The sequence below is a fragment of the Salvelinus namaycush genome, chromosome 6 (assembly GCF_016432855.1).
Source record: "Salvelinus namaycush isolate Seneca chromosome 6, SaNama_1.0, whole genome shotgun sequence".
Taxonomy (NCBI): Eukaryota; Metazoa; Chordata; class Actinopteri; order Salmoniformes; family Salmonidae; genus Salvelinus; species Salvelinus namaycush.
Window position 1 is genome coordinate 20209225 of NC_052312.1, and position 17142 is coordinate 20226366.

Below are 17142 nucleotides of genomic sequence, written 5' to 3' on the forward strand. Positions count from 1 at the left end.
TGTGCCTTTTAACAGCTTGGAAAATTGCAGAAAATTATGTCATGGCTTTAGAAGCTTCTGATAGGCTAATTGACATAATGAGTCAATTGAAGGTGTACCTGTCGATGTATTTCAAGGCCTACCTTCAAACTCAGTGCCTCTTTGCTTGACATCATGGGAAAATCAAAAGAAATCAGCCAAGACCTCCACAAGTCTGGTTCATCCTTGGGAGCAATTTCCAAAAGCCTCAAGGTACCATGTTCATCTGTACAAACAATAGTACGCAAGTATAAACACCATGGGACCACGCAGCCGTCATACCGCTCAGGAAGGAGACGCGTTCTATCTCCTAGAGATGAACGTACTTTGGTGCGAGAAGTGCAAATCAATCCCAGAACAGCAAAGGATCTTGTGAAGATGCTAGAGGAAACAGGTACAAAAGTATCTATATCCACAGTAAAATTAGTCCTATATCAACATAACCTGATAGGCCGCACAGCAAGGAAGAAGCCACTGCTCCAAAACCGCCATAAAAAAGCCAGACTACGGTTTGCAACTGCACATGGGGACAAAAAAACGTACTTTTTGGAGAAATGTCCTCTGGTCTGATGAAACAAAAATAGAACTGTTTGGCCATAATGACCATCGTTATGTTTGGAGGAAAAAGTGGGTGGCTTGCAAGCCGAAGAACACCATCCCAACTGTGAAGCACGGGGGTGGCAGCATCATGTTGTGGGGGTGCTTTGCTGCAGGAGGGACTGGTGCCCTTCACAAAATAGATGGCAACATGAGGGAGGAAAATTATGTGGATATATTAAAGCAACATCTCAAGACATCAGTCAGGAAGTTAAAGTTTGGTCGCAAATGGATCTTCCAAATGGACAATGACCCCAAGCATACTTCCAAAGTTGTGGCAAAATGGCTTAAGGACAACAAAGTAAAGGTATTGGAGAGGCCATCACAAAGCCCTGACCTCAATCCTATAGAAAATTTGTGGGTAGAACTGAAAAATCATGCGTGAGAAAGATGGCCTACAAACCTGACTCAGTTACACCAGCTCTGTCAGGAGGAATGGGCCAAAATTCACCCAACTTATTGTGGGAAGCTTGTGGAAGGCTACCCGAAACGTTTGACCAAAATTAAACAATTTAAAGGCAATGCTACCAAATACCAATTGAGTGTATGTAAACTTCTGACGCACTGGGAATGTGATGAAAGAAATAGAAGCTGAAATAAATCATTCTCTCTACTATTATTCTGACATTTCACATTCTTAAAATAAAGTGGTGATCCTAACTGACCTAAGACAGGGAATTATTACTAGGATTAAATGTCAGGAATTGTGAAAAACTGAGTTTAAACGTATTTGGCTAAGTTGTATGTAAACTTCCGACTTCAACTGTAATTGAATTGCCAAATCTAGCTAGTTAATGTTAAATGTTGCTTACCAAGGAATGTGTTGGAACCTCAACTGCCTATGGACAGACCCCAGCCAATGTAAGTTAGTCTTTTGTATAATTTAGCTAGCTCGTTTCTGAACATTAATTGCCTAGCTACCCAAACTCCTTGCTCTGGCCAAACGTTATACCATGCCCACAGACGTTAGTTTCTTTTCCTCAATGAGTCTGGATCTGAGTACATCCTTGATGATTTCTGGATTGGAAATTCATTCTAGACCATCTGATTGGGCCCAGAAACTGATCTGTTGGACTAAAGCAAGAACACAGCAATGGTTAGAAAATTTGGCATTGGCTTTGATACTTTGATTGGTTAGAGATGATCCAATCGCTGATGACTTTGTTTTGTACAAAACCCCTCATTTTGACGTAACCACAAACGACTTAAAATATATCAGCTTCTGACTGAAGTATGCGAACCATAGAGCAGTGGAAGAAATCCGTTTGAGTCGTCAGGCAAGAACAGTAATCCATCTTGTGCGGAATTGTTTCACTGACTCTGTCTCTGCATTATCCACAGGGCAACTATCAACTTGTGAGTCTGAAAATTGACATTGGAGGTTTAAGGAATTTGCATTGTAAGTATGAATTTGATGTTCATGAACATTTGTCACGACCTGATTAGGTCGGGCTACCTGATTTATCCGGGGTGCATTGTAGTTAAGCCTTACCAACCCTAACCCTTTTCCTAACCTTAACCTAATTCTCCTAACCTGCCACGTAAATTCACCTAATCTGGCACGCTAATTCACCCAACCTACTATGTTAATTATCCATAACCTGACAATTTGGTTATCCTAACCTGTAATTCACCTAACCTGCCACTGGGGCATACGGAACCTTTGCTAACAGTGGAGCCCAACCAAATCAGGTAGCACAACCTCATTTTGTCCCGACCACACATTAACCCCTAATTCTTCATCTTGTGTGGATTTTATTTTCAGTGACTCTTGTCACATTATCCTCAGGATTACTGTCAACTTGTTTAAAAGAGCCTATTTTCAAATACCGATGATAAGTGCACAGAGGTAATTTGTACATCATATTTTATTTTTCAGATGCAACCTTTCAGTGACTTTATGAGCTCACAAAGGGGAAATGCTTTTCCCATTCTTACTTGTTTTGTGTTGTGTGCCTTTAATAATTAATAACTTACATTTCTTGCACATATATCACAAGATATTATGAACTATGCATTACTCATATATAAAATATGTATTATTCATATATAAATATATTGACCATAAATAATCATGCATACTGTTAAATATATTTTAAACGAATACATGTAATGGATAGCACATGTATGTAAAATGCATACTACCACATAAAAATAAAACCTGCCAAAATCGAATATGTAAATGTCTGAAATATATTTGACATTCTGTTTATGGACATATGAGTAACACATGTATTTAGATATACAGTACTTCTTTAAAAATATTAGTACATATATTACATAAATATATTTGAATGGTATGGGTAGCTTCTACTTGGGCTGTCAACGTCAAACCTGAGACTGGTGTGTTGTTGGTAAGTTGTTTTTTTATAGCTAGCTATGTCATTATTTGGATAGGCTATGCCACTATGACACTAGGATATGATACTGTGATGTAACTAGGTAAATACAGTGCCTTCTGAAAATATTCAGACCCCTTGACTTTTTCCACTTTGTTCCGTTACAGCCTTATTTTAAAATGAATTAAATAAAATTAAATCTACAGAAATCTACACACAATACTCCATAAAGACAAAGCGAAAACAGATTTAAATTATTTATTTTTTAAACTTTTTTACATAAGTATTCAGACCCATTTGCCATGAGACTCGAAGTTGAGCTCAGGTGCATCCTGTTTCCATTGATCATCCTTGAGATGTTTCTACAACTTGGAGTCCACCTGTGGTAAATTCAATTGATTGGACAGGCACACAACTGTCTATATAATGTCCCACAGTTGACAGTGCATGTCAGAGCAAAAACAAAGCCATGCTAAGGAACTGTCCGTAGAGCTCCGAGACAGTATTGTGTTGAGACACAGATCTGGGGAAGGGTACCAAAAAATGTCTGCAGCATTGAAGGTCGCCAAGAACATTGGCCTCCATCATTCTTAAATGGAAGAAGTTTGGAACCACCAAGAGCTGGCCGCCCAGCCTTCCTAGAGCTGGCCGCCCAGTCAAACTGAGCAAACGGACAGGAAGGGCCTTGGTCAGGGAGGTGAACAAGAACCCGATGGTCACTCTGACAGAGCTCTAGAGTTCGTCTGTGGAGATGGGATAACCTTCCAAAAGGACAACCATCTCTGCAGCACTCCACCAGTCACGCCTTTATGGTAGAGTGGCCAAACGGAAGCCACTCCTCAGTAAAAGGCACATGACAGCCCGCTTGGAGTTTGCCAAAGGGCACCTAAAGACGCTCAGACCATGAGAAACAAGATTCTCTGGTCTGATGAAACCAAGACTGAACTCTTTGGCCTGAATGCCAAGCCTCACATCTGGAGGAAACCTAGCACCATCTATACAGTGAAATGGTGGTGGCAGCATCATGCTGTAGAGATGTTTTTCAGCGGCAGGGACTGGACGACTAGTCAGGATCGAGGCAAAGATGAACGGAGCAAAGTACAGAGAGATCCTTGATGAAAACCTGCTCCAGAGCGCTCAGGACCTCAGACTGGTTCACCTTCCAATAGGACAACGATCCTAAGCATACAGCCAAGACAACGCAGGAGTGGCTTCGGGACAAGTCACAATGTCCTTGAGTGGCGCAGCCAGAGCCTGGACTTGAACCCGATCAAACATCTCTGAAGAGACCTGAAAATAGCTGTGCAGCATCGCTCCACATCCAACCTGACAGAGCTTGAGAGGATCTGCAAAGAAGAATGGGCGAAACTCCCCAAATACAGATGTGCCAAGCTTGTAGCGTCATACCCAAGAAGACTCAATGCTGTAATCGCTGCCAAAGGTACTGAGTAAAGGGTCTGAATACTTATGTAAATGTGATATTTCAGTTTTTTATATTTAATAAACTGTTTTTGCTTCGTCAGTATGGGGTATTGTGTGTAGATTGATGAGGGGGAAAAAACTATTTAATACATTTTAGAACAAGGCTGTAGCGTAACAAGATGTGGAAAAAGTCAAGGGGTGGGAATACTTTCCCGAAGGCACTGTACATAGCCTCTCCCTAAAGTGTAATGTGAGAGGAAGATTTGCATTGCCAACGTTGTTCCTGAAGACATGTTTGATCCCTGCTAGCTAACGTTAGCAAGCTAGCACATAATCAAGCAAACCTGAATACATTTAATACACGTAGTCAACTTGTTTTGAATAATGTTTCAATTCGAACTGGCTAGCTAATGTAAGATCCCTGCTAAATAATCAAGCAAACTGGCTAGCATTTGAGGGCGTCAGCTAACCCCCAAAAAGATGCCAACAAGCAACAACATTTTGTATTTTCTTGGGCTGGCACGTACGTCCCTTGTGAATTAGCTGTGAATCATAATCTCTGATTGGCTATGTTCAACTGTGTATTTACAGAACTGTTGGCTTCCATGACTGTATGGTGACAGTCTCTCTCCCTCCCTCCCTCCCTTTCTCTGCGATAGGAGCTGGGTCGGATCTGTAAGTCATTGCTCCCTCATGACCAGTATCTGTGACGAGAGGGTCCTGGAGCTGATCTACTGGTGCTGTCAAACACATCAGAAGGGACAAAAGGGGATTACTAATAAGACATGACATCACAAGTGTTTAGTATTCGCCAAATACATTTGCATGTACAGGAATTTGACTCTGAAATAGTGCTGCCACAATAAACAGAACTTACGATCAAGATAACACCGCCCTTTCAATACGTGTCACTTATCAACTCTCCATAGTTTTTCTAGAGATAGAGGAGAGGAGTGAGGCTTTGGTCATGGAGTCCTCTGACTTAAAGACAGGTTGATACTGATGTCTGAATTGGGAAAGACATGGCAAGGTATCCCCAGCACCACCAGACACAATGTTGATAGGTACAGTATCAGTATCAGCTGTGATAAGACAAGTGTAATATTTGCACATTGTTATATTAGCACAACACTGCTTCTACAGTATTAGGTGAAGGATGGTTTATTCTACATGGAACTGTTACACTTGAAAGTTATCAAAACACATATCTATATGTTCAGAAATTGCATTCTTCTCATATTACTATGTAGGCTACTCTCAGTATGAGAAGAGTGCCATCCTCCTGCATTTCACATCTGCCTGTAGTTATTTAACTCTTCCTGCTGGACCCATGAGGCATGTCATGCACTCCACCTCTCATGACTGTACATGTCCATAACCTGTAATACATTACATAGATGGAAGAGACTTCATCACCCACGGGGGACTTTGAGACAGAACCTCACCCAGAGAGCTGTGCATGTCAGTGTGTTAGACAGCTAGATCCTTAGATTTGGGAAAATAGACCATAGAAATGCCATTCTAGTTTTGTTTAGACAGCTGAAGTTGTACTCTACACACAACTGATTTTGATTTGTTAGGTAAAGTGTAGGCATACTTTATTTATAAGCACATCAATATGATATTTACAGCAGAAAAATGTGTTGTCTTTAACACGAACACATCAATATCTACACTCAAGCTGGGCAATGTTTGTGCAATGTTCAGATGTAGCCTACACCTGTTGGGATATTAGTTCTGGGATTTGTCTCCCGGGAAATATCTAACAACGGACATAAGGAGAGACGAGGCAAAAACTAGCCTGTTGGGTCATTCCTGTTATGAGGTGCTTTTACTTTCCCCAGGAAATAACACCTATTATTTAGTGTAAAATGTGGATTCCAAAGGGCTTGAAATATAAAATTAGATGTCCTTTACCATAAAAACACAAAGATATGAATCTCAAAGGGAATTTTATGCATTTTGACCATTGTGTTTTCAGTGGATGTAGGCATTTTTGCCATGTCCCTGGGCGCTATTCATCGACTTCCAAGAGAAATATAAACCATTAAATAATAAAATATTTATTCATTATTTTATAGTCCTACTTAAAATATCTGTCATCAATACTATGTTTTCTCATATTGTATCGATTGTTACTGTAGTTCACAGGAGGTTGGTGGCACATTAATTGGGGAGGACTGGCTTGTGGTAATGGCTAGAGCGGAATGGTATCAAATAAATCAAACACATAGTTTCAATGCATTTGATGTGGACTGGGACATGTTCCAGGTAGCCTCAGAGAACAATATAGATTTATACGCTGATTCAGTGAGTGAGTTTATAAGGAAGTGCATAGAAGATGTTGTACCCACTGTGACTATTAAAACCTACCCTACCCAGAAACCTTGAGTAGATGGCGGCATTCGCACAAAACTCAAAGCGCGAACCACCGCATTTAACCATGGAAAGATGACTGGGAATATGGCCTAATACAAACAGTGTAGTTATTCACTCCGCAAGGCAATCAAACAAGTGAAATGTCAGTACAGGGACTAAGTGGAGTCGCAATACAACGGCTCAGACACGAGACGTATGTGGCAGGGTCTACAGGCAATCACGGACTACAAAAAGAAAATCAGCCACATCACGGACACCGACGTCTTGCTTCCAGACAAACTAAACACCTTCTTTGCCCGCTTTGAGGATAACACAGTGCCACCGACATGGCCCACTCCAAAGGAACATGGGCTCTCCTTCTCCGTGGCCAACGTGAGTAAGACATTTAAATGTGTTAACCCTCGCAAGGCTGCCGGCCCAGACGGCATCCCTAGCCGCGTCCTCAGAGCATGCGCAGACCAGCTGGCTGGTGTGTTTACGGACAAATTCAATCTCTCCCTATCCCAGTCTGCTGTCCCAAAATGCTTCAAGATGGCCATCATTGTTCCTGTACCCAAGTAGGCAAAGGTAATTGAAGTGAATGACTATCGCCCCGTAGCACTCACCTCTGTCATCATGAAGTCCTTTGAGAGACTAGTCAAGGATCATATCACCTCCACCTTACCAGTCACCCTAGATCCACTGCAATTTGCATACCGCCTTTTCAACCTCAGGAGGCTGAAGAAATTTGGCTTGTCACCTAAAACCCTCACAAACCTTTACAAATGCACAATTGAGAGCATCCTGTCGGGCTGTATCACCGCTTGGTACTGCAACTGCACCGCCAACAACCGCAGGGCTCTCCAGAGGGTGGTGCGGTCTGCACAACACATCACCGGGGGCTTCTATCTATAATGCTTCTATCTCAAGGCCATCAGACTGTTAAACAGCCATCACTAACACAGAGAGGCTGCTGCCTACATTCAGACATGAAATCATTGGCCACTCTAACAAATGGATAATGCATATACATACACCTTAGCCAAATACATTTAAACTCAGTTTTTTCACAATTCCTGACATTTAATCAAAGTAAAAATTCCCTGTCTTAGGTCAGTTAGGATCACCACTTTATTTTAAGAATGTGAAATGTCAGGATAATAGTAAAGAGAATGATTTATTTCAGCTTCTATTTCTTTCATCACATTCCCTGTGGGTCAGAAGTTAACATACACTCAATTAGTATTTGGTAGCATTGCCTTTAAATTGTTTAACTTGGGTCAAACGTTTCAGGTAGCCTTCCACAAGCTTCCCACAATAAGTTGGGTGAATTTTGGCCCATTCCTCCTGACAGAGCTGGTGTAACTGAGTCAGGTTTGTAGGCCTCCTTGCTCGGACACGCTTTTTCAGTTCTGCCCATACATTTTCTATAGGATTGAGGTCAGGGCTTTGTGATGGCCACTCCAATACCTTGACTTTGTTGTCCTTAAGCCATTTTGCCACAACTTTGGAAGTATGCTTGGGGTCATTGTCCATTTGGAAGATCCATTTGCGACCAAGCTTTAACTTCCTGACTGATGTCTTGAGATGTTGCTTCAATATATCCACATAATTTTCCTCCCTCATGATGCCATCTATTTGGGAAGTGCACCAGTCCCTCCTGCAGCAAAGCACCCCCACAACATGATGATGCCACCCCCGTGTTCTTCGGCTTGCAAACCACCCCTTTTCCCTCCAAACATAACAATGGTCATTATGGCCAGACAGATCTATTTTTGTTTCATCAGACCGGAGGACATTTCTCCAAAAAGTACAATCTCTGTCCCCATGTGCAGTTGCAAACCGTAGTCTGTCTTTTTTTATGGCGGTTTTGGAGCAGTGGCTTCTTCCTTGCTGAGCGGCCTTTCAGGTTATGTCGATATAGGACTCGTTTTACTCTGGATATAGATACTTTTGTACCTGTTTCCTCCAGCATCTTCACAAGGTCCTTTGCTGTTGTTCTGGGATTGATTTGCACTTTTCGCACCAAAGTACGTTCATCTCTAGGAGACAGAACGCGTCTCCTTCCTGAACTGCGTGGTCCCATGGTGTTAATACTTGAGTACTATTGTTTGTACAGATGAACGTGGTACCTTGAGGCTTTTGGAAATTGCTCCCAAGGATGAACCAGACTTGTGGAGGTCTACAATTTTTTTCTGAGGTTTTGGCTGATTTCTTTTGATTTTCCCATGATGTCAAGCAGAGAGGCACTGAGTTTGAATGTAGGCCTTGAAATACATCCACAGATACACCTCCAATTGACTCAAATTATGTCAATTAGCCTATCAGAAGCTTCTAAAGCCATGACATTATTTTCTGGAATTTTCCAAGGCACAGTCAACTTAGTGTATGTAAACTTGGTCCACTCTTTCACCAGAAGAGGATCGTGACACACTCTTACATTTCCGCCCTGTCAGGCTACATTAGATGAACATGTTATTCAATTTTAGAATTTCTAAATGTTTGACAGAAAAGTACAAATTATCTTCAAGTGTTAACAATTATGCTAGCTGGATCTTGATCACTCACAGTGCTATGGCTAACTTAGTGTCACGAACATCGTAGTGAGGAGACCAAAGCGCAGCATGATGTGAATACATCTTCTTTAATTATAACAAAGAATAATAACCAAACTAATACAAAATAGCGTGACGCTAAATATAACGATTGCAGACATGCAACATCACATCACACAATCACCCACAAACCAAACTGGAAAATGGCAACCTAAATAGGATCCCCAATCAGAGACAACGATAAACAGCTGCCTCTGATTGGGAACCAATCTAGGCCACCATAGACCTACATAATGCCTAGACTATGTAGGTCTATGGTGGAGATAACTAAGGTCAGGGCGTGACACTTAGCCTCCAAATTTCAACCCTGTTAGGTTCCATATTAGGCATATGGGTGGAACATGCATCTAACAGGGTGGAAATTTTGGCAGAAAAGCTTATGTCAATATTTTTTACCATTTATATAATACATGTATATTTAGATACATTTGTTTCTAATTACATTACAATGACTAGGCCTATTTACATTTACGTAACTGTGATATGTCATTGTATTGCAATGTATATGAAATTCTAATCATTAAATTGCAATGTAATTAGCAACTATATATGTGTGTATAACAGCCGGCTGGTGGCACCTTAATTGGGGAGGACAGGTTCATAGTAATAGTGTCACGCCCTGGCCTTAGTTATCTTTGTTTTCTGTATTATTTTAGTTAGGTCAGGGTGTGACATGGGGGATGTTTGTGTGTATTTGTCTCGTCTTGGGTGGTTGTATTGTATAGGGGGTTTTGTAGAGTGTATGGGGTTGTGTTCAGTGTAGGTGTTTAGGAAAGTCTATGGTTGCCTGGTTTGGTTCTCAATCAGAGACAGCTGTCTATTGTTGTCTCTGATTGGGAGCCATATTTAAGGCAGCCAAAGGCATTAGGCTGTTGTGGGTAATTGTCTATGTCTAACGTTAGTAGCTTGTGTATGCACTTTCGTTTGTAGCTTCACGGTTGTTTAGTTTTTTTTGTAAAAGTGTTCGTTTTGTGTTTCGTCTTCATTTTAAATAAAAGAAGATGTATTTGTATCACGCTGCGCCTTGGTCCACTCTTCCTCATCAAGACGATCGTGACAAATAGCTAGAACTAAATAAATGGAATGGTATTGAACACATCAAACATGTTTTCGATGTGGTTGATACCATTCCATTTACTCTATTCCAACCATTATTGTGAGCCGCCCTCCCCTCAGCAGCCTCCTGTGTGTGTGTGTTATAAGATATTAAAACGGTTACATGCATTTGTTAGGGAATGGCATCATCACTCAGGGCTCCTGAAATGCAGCGGTGTTACCGAGCACACCGTGATGCAGACCCAGAGAAAAGACTAAAGTACTTTGAGAAAGAGAGACAGATGTCAGAGAAACAGGGAAAAGGAGGATAGCAGATTTCAGTGAGAGAGAGAAGTGTGTTAAGGGGAAAAAAATGGAGAGAAGAAAAGGCCAGAAAGACTCAAAAGTGAATGCCATGCTGAGACATCATCCTTTCCATCCAACCATTAGAATAATCCTTCTGTTGCACTCATCATTGGTCGAAACATTAGAACTAAATGTCGCAACACCATAAAAGAAAAGGAGAGGCAGATGATTGCAAGAGTAACTATTGGGAACATAGTGAAGAAATACCGATTGCAAAGGCTCGCCCAGACTACTCTAGGTTTTTAAAAGAAGAGGGCTGGATTGGATGGAGATCTTTGTACCTTTGTGTGGACGAAGAGAAACCGTGCAACTGCTGAATCCAAGAAGGGATGATGTGAGTCGCATGACTACAGAGAAGAAACAAATGGTCACGCGAAACAAACAGAAAATGCAAAAAAAACAAGGAAGAATCTAAACAGGAGAAGGCTCGATCTCCTACTCTTTCTTTTGCACCTTCAGGCCATTTTGGGTTGCGTCACCAACGGAAGCCTTTACAGCCGTGGGCTTTTATCGTCCAAAAACTGCAGTGAAAGGCACAATGAAGATGCATCAAGTGATAAGTGTGTTGCCAGGTCACATCAAGTACAGAGACATAACCTGTCTCTGCCAAAGAGATGAGGGGTCATGGCCTGTCCCTGCTTTGAGTTACAATAAACAAATCTAGAAGCTGCTGAGGCCCCAATATCCACTCAAGAAGCTGCCGAGACTCCAATATCAACGCTAGAAGCTGCCGATCTCCAATATCAACGCTAGAAGCTGCCGATCTCCAATATCAACGCTTGAAGCTGCCGAGGCCCCAATATCCACTCTAGAAGCTGCCGAGGCTCCAATATCCACTCTAGAAGCTGCCGAGGCTCCAATATCAACTCTAGAAGCTGCCGAGGCCCCAATATCAACTCTAGAAGCTGCCGAGGCTCCAATATCAACTCTAGAAGCTGCCGAGGCTCCAATATCAACTCTAGAAGCTGCCGAGGCCCCAATATCAACTCTAGAAGCTGCCGAGGCTCCAATATCAACTCTAGAAGCTGCCGAGGCTCCAATATCAACTCTAGAAGCTGCCGAGGCTCCAATATCAACTCTAGAAGCTGCCGAGGCCCCAATATCAACTCTAGAAGCTGCCGAGGCTCCAATATCAACTCTAGAAGCTGCCGAGGCTCCAATATCAACTCTAGAAGCTGCCGAGGCTCCAATATCCACTCTAGAAGCTGCCGAGGCCCCAATATCAACTCTAGAAGCTGCCGAGGCTCCAATATCAACTCTAGAAGCTGCCGAGGCCCCAATATCAACTCTAGAAGCTGCCGAGGCTCCAATATCAACTCTAGAAGCTGCCGAGGCTCCAATATCAACTCTAGAAGCTGCCGAGGCTCCAATATCAACTCTAGAAGCTGCCGAGGCTCCAATATCAACTCTAGAAGCTGCCGAGGCTCCAATATCAACTCTAGAAGCTGCCGAGGCCCCAATATCCACTCTAGAAGCTGCCGAGGCTCCAATATCAACTCCAGAAGCTGCCCAGGTGACCAGAGGCCATTCACTCTCAGCATATTGGTCAGTGGTGTGTGGTGTCCTACGACAATTATCCATACCCAGGAATCATAACAGATGTGGAGGAGGATAACATCCAGGTCAAGTGCATGCATAAAAATAATATTCTGGCCAAGCCCACGCAACGACATCAGCTGGTTCGCTGACCACCAGGTAGTATGCCTGATCCCAGCGCCACAGGCACTTAATAAAAGGTCTGTACAAATGGAAAAGTCTACTTGGAGGTAAATAAAAGACCACTTCGGAAACAATTGAGCTACAACTGGAGCAAAGGGACTTGCAGTATGTGGAGGGGGGGTGGAGTGGAGAAAAGGCGAGAGAGGGGTGAAGTGGGAAGGGTTTCGGAAGGGAGTGAAGTGGCGAGGAGGTGAGGGGGAAGAATTTGGGAACCTTTTTAAGGTTAAAGTATCCTTTTATGTATGACATATTTTATAAATTCTGTTGGAAACTTTTTGAATAACCATTTTATTAAGCTTGAACCGTGGAATTGGAATTGTTGAGCAAAATGAGTAGTGTCATTAAACTTGAACTAACAGTGATTTTCAAATAGAATCCAATTGTTTTACATCTAGCTATGCTGTTCTAATACACGTGTTTTAATAAACTGTTTTTATGTTGTTTTACAAACTTAGGTTGACAATGTTTTTAAAAAGACAAAAGATTTACTGAAATTAAATAAATAGAAAGTGGTTCTAATTATAAATGTAATGTTTTTTTTAACCATTTCACAGATTTCAAAGTTCATAAAATATCTTGGTGTTACGTTCCACCCTGTTATGGCTGTCCACCCTGTTATGCTTTATTCCACGCTGTTAGGTCAGTTATTTAAAATCATAATTGAATACAATACCATCAAATGTTATGCATATCTTTTGTGGTATTTGTAGAGATAGAAGGGGTCAACTACATATGCAAAAATATTGACCAAATTCTGTTGTTATTCACTCTTATTACAAAAAATTGTGATGCACATGAAGCAAGCCCAGGTTCTGAAAATAACATGTTTCGCTCAATAATCATTGATTTATAATTATTTGAAGACAATAAATGAACGTAATAGAGTAAGGGACATTTGATGTCTTAGAAAATCTAAATCTAGATATATACATGCATTGTTAACACACTTTCAGATAGTTATGTGTATGTCCCTAACAGGTGTGAAATCGCCCTCCTGCCTATATTTATTAGGATTTAAGTGCCTGAGCTTGACCAATATGTTTTTCTGAAAGTCAAGTATGTATTTTTTCTGATAGAATAAAAAACAAATTAAAAATCTATTTTTTTTCACAAGATTATAGAATATTATGCTGTTGGACATTTGAGCTGATTGAAGACCACGTGCATTCAACACCCAGTAGTTTGTATCGTTTCCACGGTCATATGTATTTACATGGCGTGATGAAACCAGAGTTCCTAAACCCATACTTCCAGGAAAGCTTGCGAAACAGACCAGGCTGAGGTTTGAGGGGAAAAAAATATTCCTTAGTTGTTCATTTTCTTGAAATCTAAAGGCAAGTATAAATTAGAGCCAATGTCTTAAGTAGTTGAACATGTTATTACTCCAACCTTGTGAAAGCAACAAACTGACACGTTTATATTTTTGTCAAAAACAACTTTTATCGAATTAGTGTCAGTCAGGAGGGGAGAAGTCCTCAACTTCAAAACTTTGTTCTCTCCCAAAGCAAACGCTATTTTACCTCGCTGTACAACTGCACTTGTTTGTTGTGATTGAACGACACATCCACATAAAACCACACCCCTATGACAACTCTTGTTTGCCTGGCTTCAGTCATGGCCGCTAGCATTTTATAATGAAAACTAGCGCAGCGGTCTAAGGCACTGCATATCAGTGCTAGAGTTATCACTACAGAACCTTGTTCGATTCCAGGCTGTATTACAACACCGGCCGGGATTGGGAGTCCCATAGGGCGGCGCACAATTGGCCCAGCGTCGTCTGGGTTAGGATTTGGCCGGGGCAGGCCGTCAGTGTAAATAAGAATTTGTTCTTTAACTGACTTGCTTAGTAAAATTAAAATACATTTTTAAAGAACGAGTCCAGGCAGGAAGGGAAAGAATAATGACAGTGCAAAAACGGTGGTTTCATTCACAAACTAATGGTTGTGATGGTAGCAGTGGTTAGGATAAATAATCCTTTAGGCAGAAAGGGTCAAATAAAATTCCAAATTAATTCCATCCAACAATCAGGATTCGGCCTAGGAAACTAGGTTACAATTAAGACAAAATCCTCTTCCGAGTTTACAGAACAGCGGCAAAACCAGGTAGAAATACCTTGAGATTCGGTGGGCAAAACCATTGCCTCAACAAGCAGGGGTGCACATAACCAAAATTATAAAACCCGCGGGAAAAAGGGGAGCAACCGCGGATATAAACGCCCATGTTAGCGGACGCTCCTCATAGTAGAACAAGGACCAGCAAGAGTGGAGCATCAGTCACATGACAAACACAAAGTAGGCAGTCGAAAATAAATGCACAAACTGAAGAAAAAGTATTTCCCTCTAATTACACAGCTAATTGGGCACTTGTTTAGCCTGGGTGCCAGTCTGTTTCTGCTTTCAACTCCTAATGGAATGTTAGTGTAAAAACAATGACAATGGAGTAGGCAAAAGCACAAACAGTTCTGGGAACATGTTGCACTTTTAGGCATATTTAAAACCAGACTAAGAATGTTTAAAAACTGTTTTAAAAAGTTGGTATGACACAATTCACTCAAAAGCGCACAAGAACGCCTCACCGTCACAAGACTATGCTATTAAATCCAGTTTTTAGATGATACACCCCCCTCTCCAAATCAAAACCAAACATGGATTTCATGTTGTGTTCTCACGTCGCGCGCACACCAGTCTGTGTTTCACACCTGTTTGTGTATCTAATCAGCCTTGCAATATGGGCACCATGCTGCCCCAGACGGGAAGTAGAGCAAATGTGTGTGCACAAAGCCAGAACAAAACATTGGCATCCATATTACATTTTGATTTGGGAGGGGGTAGCCAACTGGTCTATATGAAATGTAATCGACAGAGAACAATGACAAGCATATAATCTACTTAAAGTGGTTTCCACTCTTCAACAGAGGTCGACACGATGATGTAGTAGAGCAGTTTGGTACCGTATGCAGAGATCTAGCTTGCTAACGAGGGAGAAGAGGCGAGGGGGATAGAGGGAGGAGGAAAGGAGAGAATGCGTGGATGAAAGAGCGGCAGGCCTGGTAGGGGAGACCCCTGGGGAAGCAAGGGAATGTAAAAAGTGGAGCGATAGAGTGAAAAGGAGACCGGGAGAGACAGAGAAGAGATGCATGTCTGTCTACAGCACCACAGTGAGAAAGTGAGCAGCAGGCAGCAGTGACAGCGACGGAGGAGAGAGAGAGAGAGAGAGAAAAGGAAATGAGGGGGCTGAGAAGAGGAAGAGAGAATAAGAAAACCTGGCAGTGAATGTCAGGCATGGAGAATACAGTTGGCAGTTAGGAAGAAGATGAGGGAGACACTTGAGTATTATTTACAGTCTATTGGAATAGAGTGGATAGCACCTGGTAGAAGTACGTTGTTGTTGTATTATTCTGGAACTCTGACATTTGGAGTGTAAACAGTAGATTCTGGAATACTGTTCATTTATGATGACCGAGAATACGTTCTGAATAGCAATGCAGGCTTTCTAATGTCTGCGGGATGATCATGGCGAAGTCATCCGTTGACTACGGAGAAGGAAAAGTGAAACTGCTCGTCAGAATAGGGACATACTACATGATATCTGGTCATTTTCATGTAAATAGGCCCGTGAGCACCAATGTGAAGTTTATAGGAGCATATCAAATTGGGTGTCAAATGAAAGCAAGAGTCTATATTTGAGAAATTAAGGCATATACATTTTTCAACCACTTTCCAATTTAAAAATAAATAAAAATAAAGCAAATGCTTTGATTTCTGGTCAAACGGATGGAAAAGGGATCTTACAAAACATCTTACAAAAAAAGTCTTAAAACACATTAGAAATACATCAAAACCAAATAATATTGAAGACCCCTTCCAACTAATATCAATACTTATTATTTAGTTTTGGAGAAATGTTCTGCCTTCTGTAAGTTTAAGATACATTGTGTTGTACCTTGAAATTCCGTTCCCAAAAACCCACATATCTTTATGATCTTTTCTAACGATAATGAAAGTAAAGGTAGACCTATCAGTTAGTTCGTGTTTTTACTGATATCAATTTTGTTTATGAATTATTAAGTGATTAAAACTGGAAAAATCGAACTGAATTTCTGCAATTGAATGGTCTACAATGGAAAATCATTGTAGTCACAAACTACAGATGGCTTTACAAGTTTGGACAGTACAGCACTGTTAAGAAAAGTAGAGTATAGTTCAGTACAGCACAGTTCAGTGCAGTAAAGAAAAGTAGAGTATAGTTCTGTACAGTACAGTTCAGTACACAGTAGAGCACACTAGAGTTGAGGACACTAATGTACTGTACTCTGCTGTACTATACTCTACTTTACTGAACTCTACTCTACTGTTCTGTGCTGTACTCTACTGAGCTGTACTTTGTCCAAACTTGTGAAACATAGACATCTATGATTGGTTCAGATTTGGACCAACCAAATTTGGTCTTGTTTGGGGGCAGAGCTAATTAAAATAATAGCCAGTGAGTAGAATAATACTCAAATATGCAAAGGAGGATATTGCATATTTACACCTGTGTGTACATATTTAGGATACAGAAGAGAATAATATTCATATCCATAAATATGTGTTTCTGTGTAGTACAGATCAGTGACCCATGATGAAATTCTGTTACCGCAATTCCATTACTGGATGTATATCCCCTTCACTTAC